At 38.1% G+C, this 13412-nt stretch overlaps 1 protein-coding gene across 6 annotated transcripts in view; it reads right to left on the bottom strand.

Moving 5' to 3' along the window:
* CNTLN (centlein) overlaps positions 1 to 13412 on the bottom strand; it is a 294546-nt gene that overhangs the window by 46017 nt on the left and 235117 nt on the right. The gene's annotated exons all lie outside the window — the stretch shown is intronic.

Genomic DNA, 13412 nt, shown 5'->3' with positions numbered 1-13412 from the left:
AAGTCAGATGTGAAACAATTTGATTGCATATTGATATTTGTCTCATGACAGGAAACAAAAGTTATAGGAAGCTGTATAGTAACAGTGGTTACTGCTAAAAAATTGTTTACCCACAGGGCTGTCTGATTCTACAACTATTTCCTGTACTAAGTATCAGGAAATACCATGGTAGCTCAGATATCACAGTGTGGTAAGGATGGCTAAATGTCAATTTTGTTTTAATGGTGACTATTGTAAGCTTACTTGAATGTTCTGTTGACAACGGCTGTAAAACATACATCCTTTTCTTGGCTTTTGTTTTGATATTTGTAGGGCTTGTAGAGGTTAAAGCAAAATGGACCAGCTGCACTAAATATCTTCTGGTTGGCTGGTCTTTACTCGTGCTATTTCTTCCTTTTCACATATATGCACCATAGCCAGAGAGCCACGTATTCCATAACCTTGACTCTAGGGCTGATGTACTTAACTGGTAAAAGCCAAGCTGGAGCAGGACAGCATAACAGATGTTAGTTGTTTATTCCACTGGGTAGGTCTTACCACCCTATACTGCAGCCAAAATGCTTCTCATTTAGCAACATAAATGTTAAGTCCAATTAGCAGACGAGGCTTGTTAGGAATTTAGTTCAAATAAATAGCAAGCAAACTATCTCAGTCTTATCGTGCTTGATTGACAACTGACAAGGCCCATTTAATCAGTGTAGTATAATATCACAGTACTAATTAAATATGTAATTTTAGAAATAAAAATATTTTCTTTAATTCTCCTATACTAAAGAATACACAATGAATATTATTCTGTGAAAAGGGCACCTGGAATAATCTTTATGCCAGTGCTTATCTTTCACCAGTCTGTAGTCAGCAGAAAGCCACCAACCTTTAATGGCATAACAACTCTCTGCTCCTTAAGAGGATAACTACAGTACCCTTTTATTATTCCAAAGAAGCTTACAATATGGTAGTTTAACATAAGGAACAATTAGATAAAATGAAAATGAAATCTCTCAGAGGGGGGAAAAAATCTTCTGTGTGAAGAATCCCAGTTAGAAATTGGAAAAGATACTACAGCTTTTAAATGGCAAATGTATAGTTGATTACATGTTGATATGTAAAATAATTGGTAAACATAGGTACAAAATATTGTTCATATTTCAAAGGATGCTAATATTGACATTAAAAGCAGAATTCTACGTTGTTCAGAGTTATGCGCAAAATAAATGCTCCTTAAAATATAAACACTATATATACATACACATATTTAAATCACCTGAAGATCTGTGATGAAAAATATATCCAGGAAAAAAAGGAAACAAACACATTTTCATGAACATATTTATGTTCACTACACACAGCATGGGGAAGTTTGCACATTTTCAATGAGATTAAAAAATATTTATAGATATACAACAGAATACAGTCTAATTTTTGAACCCAAATACTGATACCATTTCTGTACTCACATACATTTATTAAAGCCAGTGGGAATTGTGCATATATATCTGAGATCAGGACCACTGTTGGTAAAAGGCTTCATCTTTCCATTTCTTTCTGAGTTTGCTGTAATTTCATTACTTTAATAATAGACCAACTAAGGTAACTTTTGACTGGAACTCTTTAATCTGTTATGTTATTCCCACCTCTAAAAACCCACAGGACTTAAAATGAGAACGTCATGTGGGCAGAGGATTCAAAGTGAAGGATACTTAAAAAAAAAACCAACAACAAAAAAACCCAACCTAACAACAAAAAACAGCAGCACTTCAGGAAGCTGCAGATGTTAATTTATCCAGCATATGCAATGCTTCTGTACCCAGATTTTCATGATTTGATGTTTCTGTTGTAAATTATTCATAAAGATAAAAGTGGAAAATGACTAAGTTTGTGAAGAACAGATAGATCTATGTTTGTGCTATCTTACATCATGAGGTTTTAGCTTGGTACTCAATGAGATTCCTCACTCTTCCCCCACCAGGACTGATAGTGTAGGCAAAACCATCAGAACCAGAGTGTCATGGTCACAGTAATGAATGTGGCATCAAATAGATTAATGGAGCAATAGGGAGACGGATCTTCCCAAAACTGGCTGCAAGGCAACAACTCTGGAATTCCTGAGCCCTAGTTTTTGGAATTTACTTAAACTAGGAAATAGATACTTTTCCATCTTTAAAATACATACACATACAAACATTAAATGTAAGAGAGAAACCAGGTATGTGTGGAGGGGAAGAGGAAGAGGGGAGTGTCCAGGGAGCAGATAAAGCAGAAAACCTGCATTTCCCATTGCGGACAGATATGGATGTCCCTTGCAATCAGTGACTGCTGAGATGTATGTCTGCACTACATCCTGGATCGACATACAGGCAAATGTAGTGCAATTGTAGCTATGTTGGTTCCAGGAAATGAGAGAGACATGGTGGGTGAGGTAATATCTTTCATTGGACCAACTTCTGTTGTGAGAGAGACAAGCTTCCGGGCCATACAGACCTGAAGAAGAGCTCTTTTGTTAGTTAGTTACCTTAAGTTCATCACTGATTTTTTTCCCCCTCCAACAGTAAGTTTCAGTTTGTTGAGTTGTTGTTTTTTTAAACACTTCCTTTTTGGCCCTCCTACCATGCAGCCAAATCCTGAGTGACAGACTCTAAGGAGATTTGCTCCATGGGAAGAGGTCATGGGGCTTAGCAGTGAAATTTTCAATCCCAACTAGACCAAGTGTGATATGGCCGTGAAAAAAAGCCAATGCGGTCTTGGGATGCATTAGGCGAGGTATTTCCAGTAGAGATAAGGAGGTTTTAGTACCGTTATACAAGGCACTGGTGAGACCTCACCTGGAATACTGTGTGCAGTTCTGGTCTCCCATGTTTAAGAAGGATGAATTCAAACTGGAACAGGTACAGAGAAGGGTTACTAGGATGATCCGAGGAATGGAAAACCTGTCTTATGAAAGGAGCCTCAAGGAGCTTGGCTTGTTTAGCCTAACCAAAAGAAGGTTGAGGGGAGATATGATTGCTCTCTATAAATATATCAGAGGGATAAATACCGGAGAGGGAGAGGAATTATTTAAGCTCAGTAGCAATGTGGACACAAGAACAAATGGATATAAACTGGTCATTGGGAAGTTTAGACTTGAAATTAGACAAAGGTTTCTAACCATCAGAGGAGTGAAGTTTTGGAATAGCCTTCCAAGGGAAGCAGTGGGGGCAAAAGACCTATCTGGCTTTAAGATTAAACTCGATAAGTTTATGGAGGAGATGGTATGATGGGATAACATGATTTTGGCAATTAATTGATCTTTAAATATTCATGGTAAATAGGCCCAATGGCCTGTGATGGGATGTTAGATGGGATGGGATCTGAGTTACTACAGATAATTCTTTCCTGAGTATCTGGCTGGTGAATCTTGCCCATATGCTCAGGGTTCAGCTGATCGCCATATTTGGGGTCGGGAAGGAATTTTCCTCTAGGGCGGATTGGAAGGGGCCCTGGAGGTTTTTCGCCTTCCTCTGTAGCATGGGGAATGGGTCACTTGCTGGAGGATTCTCTGCTCCTTGGAGTTTTTAAACCATGATTTGAGGACTTCAATAGCTCAGACATAGGTGAGAGGTTTATTGCAGGAGTGGGTAGGTGAGATTCTGTGGCCTGCATTGTGCAGGAGGTCAGACTAGATGATCATAATGGTCCCTTCTGACCTTAATATCTATGAATCTATAATTTTTAAATTCAGGCTGCAGCTGCTAAGCCTGGTCGTAGTGACCAGTCTGCTGCACCCCTAAAAGATGTTTACAGAATCACTGTGCACACACTTATCCTAACCCCCCTGCTCCTGGTATATCCACAGAGCTCTGTTCCATGGTGCACAGAAGGGTAAGTGATGAAATTCTGGCTCTATTGAAGTAAATGGCAAAATTCCCATTTGATTTCAATGGGGCCAGGATTTCACCCAAGATGTCTCTCTGTGCACGCTCTCCACTACTTGGCCCCCTGCTTGGTAATTCTGCTATGTTTGGCCACTGTGTGCCTATACAGAGAACTGCACGATTGCACCATCATTACGCTGCATATGGCAAATTGTAAGTTCTTTGGGACAAGGAACCTCTATGACTGTACAGCACCCTGTAGAACAGAGCCTAACAGAGCTGCTTTAATATCAATATGAAACTGTAACAATAGGCCTCTGCTGTAGGTAACTATTTAGTGTTTGTTGTTGTACTCTTAATACTGTGATGTACATGACCTCTCAATTTTACATTTACAATATATACTTTGTAGAATTTATATCTGCACTATCAAATTATTTTACAAGCGTTTTCACCCTATGTTATTACCTGTTTTGTTAGGATGATTCAACTGTAAAATAAATCTGTAGAAATAACAGTGCTTCGACAGTTTATAAAGAGCAAATGGTGTTAGACATAAGTAGCATTTCTTGCTATTAGAAAACCCTGTAATTTTGGCAGCCAAAAAAGAAAAAAAAAATCAGTGAGTGCAGAGGGATGACTTTTTCAGAGACTAGGAGCAAACTGACTTCTGGTTTTCTGAGAAATCTCATAGTGACGATGAGAGGAGAGGGGGATTGATTTGTAGATTTATATTGCAGTATATTTTTTTAATACTGCATAGCTCCCACATCCAGTTATCTTTTAAAATACAACATTGCTTTGTCTTTCCTGTACTTTTTAAAGCATGCTGTTATTCTCCTGCAATTTTAACTCTATTTTAGAGGAAACTTGCAAGAACAACAGTACTTTGATCACATACAGTTCTTGTGAATGTATAGTTTCAAATAATAACTGCATATAAAGAACAGAAAAATGTCTATGACTTTATATACGGTAGCGAGTATCTTTATAGTACTTCAGTGATGTTCCCATTTACAAAAATCTAATAGTTTCTGTTTAACTTTTCAGGCAAGGTTTTTAGAGTAAGTCTCTCTAATTGTAAACCTATTTTTCTTCTCATGAATAGAATCAATATCTTTTTATTGATGGGAAATAAAAAATAAAGGTAAAATGAAGACAGATGACATGCAGACATCTATAAATATGAAAACAATATATACAAATATCCAACTGGAAAAGTAATCATGTTCTGTTCATGGCATCTGATCACATATAATTTTTTAGAAACAAGAAAAGTACAATCACTTAAACTTTTAAGCCCCAGAGGAAGTTTTCCTTGTGGAACTACCGTTTGTCCTCAACAAACTGGTATTTTCACTCCATGAACACAGACAGGAAATTGGAAATATAGTCTTTGATAACTTGATGTCGCATCTCTTAGCTGGACCAAAAACTGTAAAAAGGTAAAAAGTTCTCAAATGTAGATGTTATTAGTTCTATATTTAATATAGACTTTTTTGAATGTTTAGTAAGAACTACTAGATCACTCATTTATAAACTTCTTTCAGGCAAATGCAGTTATCAGCAGCCTACACTATGTTTCACAAAATGTCAAGTAAATGAAGGTAATCTAGAGGACTTTTTACCAGTGCTTTAGCAAGTTGTTAGACTTCAGTAGCCTTTAGAGACCATTAAGTACTCTTTGGCTAATTGGCCAATGGTAGATTAATCCTCTTTTTATTCTAGCAGCACTATTTTAACACCCCTTGCACTCTGTCAGTGTAGTATCTGAATGACAAAATAATATTGTGCATGAATAATAAGCAGAAAAGTTAAATTAACATTTCATGTTTCATATGCCATACCTATGTGTCAGAAAAAAACTCTTTTTAAGCCACTGACATTCAACTTTTTTAAACAATCTGATGTTGACATCTTACTGAGGTGAATCTTCCTAATTACTGCTAATTGTCTATCAAGAAAAAAATCTTTCCTTGAAGTGCAGTTGTCTGGTATAGCTGAACACAGCTCCAATGTGCATAGTAAAGACAGGCATGACACTTGAGGTGTGCTACATTATTATGAGGTCATACTAAATATGGTTTGCAATTAACAAAGCAGCTTTTAAGGATGTTGGAGGCACTGAAAATGCCAATCTTTCATGAAGAGCTTAAATTAGATCCCAGTAGAGAAATACAGATATCAGCTTATGGATAACAGATATGGCTCTTTCCCAGTGTATTTTATTAATGAAAAAAATATTTGTCCTATTGATAGTTGGGTGGTAGTATAGTTTCTTTTCAAATATCTTATAAATGCAGTTTACATATTGGTGATTAAAGATCATCTTTTATCTATATAAAATACAACTTCAATGAGAGTTGGCAAATAATGCTGCAATGATGATGAATCAACATTGTTTTCAAAAACTTTGCATCCTTGATAATGCCTTTAAATAATGAGCTGAATACAAACAGATTTTTGTTCTGCCTACTTTGAAAATGAATGGGTTTTACCTCAATTTGTTGTTATATGGATTTGTTATTGCACCAAATATTTCAATAGAAAGGCAAACACTTAGAACAATACACAATTTTAAAACCTCCGATATTTGACTTTTTTGGACCTTCTCCCATATGAATAATTCTTTACGGAATTGGAAAGGGCTGTAGAATTTTTGAATTTTAAAATTCACTTCATTTACTCTTTGTAAAGTGCTATGTCAACACACAGACCAAGACTAAAACAAAACTTCAAAGAATACATAGACAGCAAGTATAAAAAGTGATAAGAGCTTTACATATATTGGCCCCAATCCCCCTGACCTTACTCAGATAAATCACCTATTGGAATAAATGGGAGGTTAGCTTGAGTAAGGATTGTATGGTCAAACACTAACTGACCATCACTGTTTTATAAAATATGGGAAATATGAGAGAAGTGAATATGGAAATAATTCAAGTAGCAGACACTATTTTCAAAGGTTATGAAAATATAATTGGAAAATACGATTAGTTTTATAATTGTAATAATTATCTACAGACCACAACTGTGCCAAATTGGGTGGTTTTAGCTTGCAGAGATTCATAGAAACCTTTTCTTATCATTTATCTTGTGTCCGCAACCCACCAAACTTTCACTCTGCATTTTGACCATAAGAAAATACTGTATATTAGGTTTCAGTCCTATCCTAAACACTTAAAGCCATCATCTTGTATTGGGTTTCATGCAGGTGCAGCAGTCCATCCATGTGGATTCCAATGCAGGATCAGGGCATTAGCCATGTGTATAACTTTAATTACATAAGGAGTACTACTGAGATCAACAGGACTACTGCATGAATAAAGTTATATATATTCTTAAGTGTTTGTAGGATTAGGGGCTCAGCTACTGTACAGTGATAACAACAGGCAAACACTGATGTATAGTTGTATAGGGTTTTGCCTAGAACCATTAAACTTCTTCAGGTAGAGGTTCCATGACCAGTAAAAACTGTTAAAATGTTAAAAAGAAATAAAAAAAAAAATCTGAATTAAAAGTAAATTTTACAGTCTTTTATATACTCATAAGAATTTTAAGCAATTTGAATTACACAGACACAATATAATTTAAAGCAACAATGCATCAATAAATGCTTAATGATTCTAAAAGCCACATTTTCAAACATTAGGTGCATGCTATTGCAGCTGACATTTGAGAACATGAACTGAACACAAATCAGGTGTTTGTACATGACCAGTTACATGCTTAAGTGCAGACATGCATGCAAATGCCTGATATTTACGTGCATGCTGGGTATTTGTGCACAGAAGCTACATTTCACACTTAACGTTGAAAATTTGGCCTTAAACATCCACATCAATGTGTAGTGTATGTAAGGTACTGAATGCAGGTGCTTCCTCATAGATTGCAAGCAGAGTTCAAATATATGATGTTTGCTAGATGGAAAACAGTGGAATTAGGCATTATTTCTCTTATTTACACCAAATGCTGGAGAGAAGGGCAAGCTCCCAAAGTTGGAAATTAGAATGCTTCAGCGTGGGTCAGTGACAATGTTTGCCATATCCTCCTGCTTAATCTTGGCACATCTAAGCACTGCAAATGAACTACTTGCACGAGAGCCAGTCAGGGAATTTCTCAATCCCTACAACTCATTACAAATTTAACAGCAGCAATACTAAGTATTCATATGTTTCAGATAACACAAACAAATTTACTGCACTAAAACTCATAGGGGGGCAGGTTTCAGAGTAGCAGCCGTGTTAGACTGTATCCGCAAAAAAGAAAAGGAGTACTTGTGGCACCTTAGAGACTAACCAATTTATCTGAGCATAAGCTTTTGTGAGCTACAAGTGCAAGTGCATCCGATGAAGTGAGCTGTAGCTCCCGAAAGCTTATGCTCAAATAAATTGGTTAGTCTCTAAGGTGCCACAAGTCCTCCTTTTCTTTTTATAGGGGGGCAAAAATTAATAATGCTTCCATCTATTTCCAGTATAGCTCACATAAAATACATAGAAAGTAAAATGAACAGATTATTTAAAAAAAGCGTTCTTTAAATTTTCTTTGATGTCACTAAAATAATCTCATGTACTTTTATTTCCAAAGCATATAGCGTTGTATCTTTCTGAACGGAAGTTCAAGTGTGTATATTTTTAAAGGATATACCAGCAAGGAGGAACCAAAGTAGATGGATATACTAAAAATTCAGTTTTACAAGTAACTCATACTCTATCTAGTTCAAGGAGAGTGAACCATTTTTGCTAGAATGTCCTCCAGACTCAATCTGAGTGGGTACTGCTTTGATTGCCAGTCTTGAATGCTACCATATCATCTTCACATTAACCACATCCTTGCTTTCTTTTCTGTTCACCTTGACTTGTCCCCTTCTCCCCCTGCCTTGCAATGTCTCTACACTCAATGCCCCAATCCCTTCTGGGTTCACATCCCACATGTCCCCTCTTCTCATATACCAACTACGTACTATAACTCTTTGCTCCTCATCTGCAAACAAACATTCACTAGGTTCACGAATGGTACATGTTGTACCATGTACTTGGTCATGCTGGCCCTTGCTTTTGCTGGCCCCAGATCCAAGAGCAAAGATTTAATTAAGGATGTGCAAATTAAGGCAGTGGATCCCAATAGTGGCCTCTCAGATCTCTTTGCTTTCCATAATACACATTGTCCTATGACGCCAGTTCAGCTGGCTCCATCACTCCCAGTCTATGAAAGTCAACTCAGGGGAGGAGGGATATACTACACCAGCAGATGTTATTTTGAGCATATAAATATACAGGCAGACATAAATGGTCTAGCAATAGTAGAGCAGTGTAGGTAGAACACTTTGAAAATGTATCGGACACCTGCTACCTAGAGAATGAAACCTAACGGCCAACAGTAGATTCGAAAGAAAAGAATGGGACTAGGGGCTCTGCCAGTGAGTCCAGTGTAATGCCCAGTCCCTTGAGCCAACATGTAACTGTTGGAAAAGAGTACAGTTCAGAGTACTGTCCCTGAACCCTGTTTTGGGGCTCCCTCTTAAATGTCAATCTCTTGTTTGTAGATATCTGAAACTGAAGTATCAAAGCGGTGCAGGTGCTCTCAGGTGCTCTCTACTTTGAGGCTGATGAAAAACAACGATTCAGGGAGTCCCACTGAACAGAATTGAGAAACTTGTTTAAAATTCGTAGGGGCCTCTTTTTTGGACCTTCTCCCATATGAATAGCTTTAGTGCAAGCCACTGCTAGTACTAAGAGCTTTTCCAAGCAGCAGCAACAAGAAAATTAAAAAAAAAAAAAGAAAAGATTTTAATACACTTTTCAGTTGGCCTTGGGGTTTTCTGAGCAGCAGCAGCAGCAGTGTATATGACGGTCTTGTTAATTTCATGCCAACTGGAAAAGATATGAGCAGCAGCACAGGCACTAGAGCTATCTGTAGACTCAGGGAGGCGCATATTTGACATTTTGATTCACATTCCATAGTCATCTTTGCAATCTTCATGGCTTGAAACATTTTTTTAAATGAAAATGTAAATTCTGAAAAAAGCTGAGGTTTCAGGCGACAGAGTTGCAGAATCTTCAATTTTTCTCACCTGGCTGGTTGCAAGAGGTGACAGTCTGCCCTCACCCCTGTAGTGGCAGTACTTTTCTGCACCACCTCCCCACTTACTCCCCTGCACTGGAGCACATGTGCTACATCCTCCTCTCCTGAATATGTAACAATTTAACCAATCTCCTCTTCTTCCTCAAATAGTTATAATATTCATCAACTTTCTGTATATATGGAAAAGCAACACAGATGTTAATAGTACAATTTAATATTTAAGTGCACGTTTTCTCTGCCTATAAAAATTCAACAAATATTTCTAAAACTAAATATTTATATTCAAAAACAGATAGTTTAACCAACAGAAATGGTACTACTGTGTTTTATTATTTTCAAACAAACTCCCTACTCTGGGTGTGTGTATTCACAGACAGGAACCGTACCTTCTACAGTTGGCGAGCAGCAGACGCCACTTATTTGGCCATCTTATTGTACCCTTTACACACACGTGCACACACACCATTTGAAACATTATGTCTACTTTAAGACGAGGTATGACGTGAAGCAGTCAAGTGGTGTTGTTACCACAGAAACAGGGATAAACGGTTATGCCATCAACATGTTAAAATGACTGCTTTGAAATTTTTGCATTTGTTTCTGTTAATTTAATGACTGTATTATTTCAAGACATAAAATTGGATTTCTTTGTGACCTAAAAGCATCATAGCAACAATCTAAAGGGTAAAAAAAAAAAATCTAATAAATCTATATAGGTATCACTGAAATGTAATAACGCTGCTGACATTTCTAGTCAACATCATCATCTTATTCATCACTATGATCTCTGTCAAGAGTGCGTGTGTTACCACACTCTTCATTGCCTTGGCATGTACACAGTTCTGTGCTGAGAAGATTGTTCTGACACAGTTGATTGCGCAGCAACCCCTGCTGGTACGAAGAATATAGGAAGAAGAATACAGGATGTAATTCATGATGCACCTTTTCGCATCCATGTTGCAATGGTGATCCAATGTCTGGTTTACCTATGTGTGAAGATAACCAAATCTTTGTTTGCCAAGATGCTCTTTTGACATGCTCTTCAAAACTATCACCACATGGCGGGATCTTGGCCAGTTTCTTGTCCTTTCTGGTGGCTAGATTGAGGCACACACACTCTGTGGGTCTCCTTTTCTTTCTCACTATGGTCATACAGCCCTGCTTCCAACTTCTTGCTGCAGAAATTGAAACTTGTCTGTCACTCTCCCCCAACTGGGCAAGATCTGGGAAGCAGTAGGTTTCCTTTGTTTTGATAACCTTCAACACAGATTTTTTTCTGAATCCTAGGGATGTCACAGTGCACTGAGCATGCTTCAGCACCTCATAGCGCCTATGTGTCACCAAATTGCACCATCCCACAGAGCAACTCAGCATGCTGCATCTCAGGGCTGAAGGGTCAGAGCATGACTCTCCCTGTAACTGCTGCTCCATGCTGCTGTGGCACTGTGCACCAGGAGAGAGTACATAAAATGTCTCTCCTGGAAGGGAGGCAGAAAGCAGGGAATTTGGGGCAGATACAGACTTTTGGGGGGTGGGCAGAAAGGTCTGTAACCACTAGAACACTATACCCTCCAGAAGATGGAATTGAACCCAGGAATTCTGAGTCTCTACTTTGCTGTCAGCAAATAGCTATGAAACTCACTGCAAAAGTGTGTGTTTCATCCTCTTACAGTGCCTGATCCACACAGAGGAGAACAGCCTACGACAGTCACCAGTTACTCCATTAGCTCAAGTAGTACACATCTGTGTTAGGTATCTAAAAATTCAGACCCTACTGGTGACTCAAGCTGAGGACCAATACAGTTTCATGTGATGGAATTTCTGTTTTCTCCCCACCCCCTCAAAAAGAAAAAAAAATACATCCAAAAAGTGTTAAAAGAATATTAAGTTTTCAAAGTCAAGTGCTCAAAAGTTAAAAAATGCCAGACTTATGGTTGCCCATGTAACCTTAAAGTGGCTTCCTTGTACATATATGTTATGATGCAGTCTTTAACTACACAATCACATACTCTCTTCCCGTACAAGAGCCCTGTCTCATACAGTGCACAGGATGCTCTGGGAGTGAATTTGCATTGTGTAGTTAATGAGGCTATTGTATGTAGGACCCCTGCCTCATTGTGGTAGAAGTTGGAAGGTGTGTAGTGAATGAGGCAGCGGGCTACACGAAAAGAAATGATAGTCTCATGGTTAAGGAAGCTGAAAACCACCTTGGAGAACTGGATTCTTTCCCGGACTCTGCTACAGAGTTACTTTGTGATGCAAAGCAAAATACTTACATTAAAATGTTCAAAGCTGGCCACTACATTGTGCCTGCCTCATTTTCAGGGTGCCCACTGTGAGACACCTAGGACAGATTTGCAGAAGTGCTGAATGCTCACAACTGCAACAGAAGTCAATTGGAGCTGTGATTTGAACATAGAATGCATTATAAAATGCTACGTATTCTAGAAAATCAAGGCAGAAGTGTCTGAAATTTGACCCCCAACATTAGTAGATTTGACAATTTTGGCCTTAATTTCTCAATGTCTCAGTTCCTCCTCTGTAAAAAGCAAATATCATCACCTATTCTCACAGATGTTATGAAGATAATTTAGTTAATATTTATGAAGATACCTAGGTGTGCGAGCGCACCCTAGAAATGCGCATGTGGAAGTTAATAATTTTGTATTCAGTTTAGGGCTTGGATGGTGTGCAGTAAGATATGTCACAAGGCTCCACATTGAGTGATGAGTATGAAAAGAAATATTGAATAGCTACCCATTCAGTAAGCATCCCACATCCTGTGCTTTGGATAAACAGGGGTCCTGAGGAAGAAATAGTATGTGATTATGTAATTACAGGTTGCATCATAATGCATATGCACAAGGGGGCTGAATTAAGGTTGCACAGGCAACCTTTACTCTAGTATTTTCTAATTTATAAGTGCTTGACTGTGCACCCACGACTTTCTTTTCACAATGTTTTTTTGAATATTATTAAACATATTGGACACCCTTTTCCTTGGAAGTCTATGCCAGCTAACCTAAATCTCCCTTGCTGCAGATTAAGATCATTACTTCTATCCTATCTTCAGTGGATATGCAGAACAAACTATCACTATCCTTTTTAAAATAGCCCTAACCATATTTGAAGACTTATCAGGTCCCCCTCACTCTCCAAAACTAAACATGTACCATTTCTTTCATAGGTCAGGTTTTCTAATCCTTTTATCACTTTTGCTGCTCTCCTCTGGACTCACTCCAATTTGTCCACATTTTTCTTAAATGTGACACCCAGAACTGGACCCTGCCCTCCAGCTGAGACCTCACCAGTGCTAAGTAAAGCAGGACCATTTCTTCCCATGAGACATTCCTGATAAGACATCTGTGACAGGTTTCAGTCTGTCCTCCAAGCCCCTAAGGGGCGATGCAGAGCTATGGTCCCACTGGCAGGCCTTAGTCACACCTTTCGGGCGCTGGGGAATTAGCGGGAAAGGTG

This window comes from Chelonia mydas, chromosome 5 (assembly GCF_015237465.2).
Source record: "Chelonia mydas isolate rCheMyd1 chromosome 5, rCheMyd1.pri.v2, whole genome shotgun sequence".
Classification (NCBI taxonomy): Eukaryota; Metazoa; Chordata; order Testudines; family Cheloniidae; genus Chelonia; species Chelonia mydas.
This window is presented reverse-complemented; position numbering and strand designations above follow the sequence as displayed.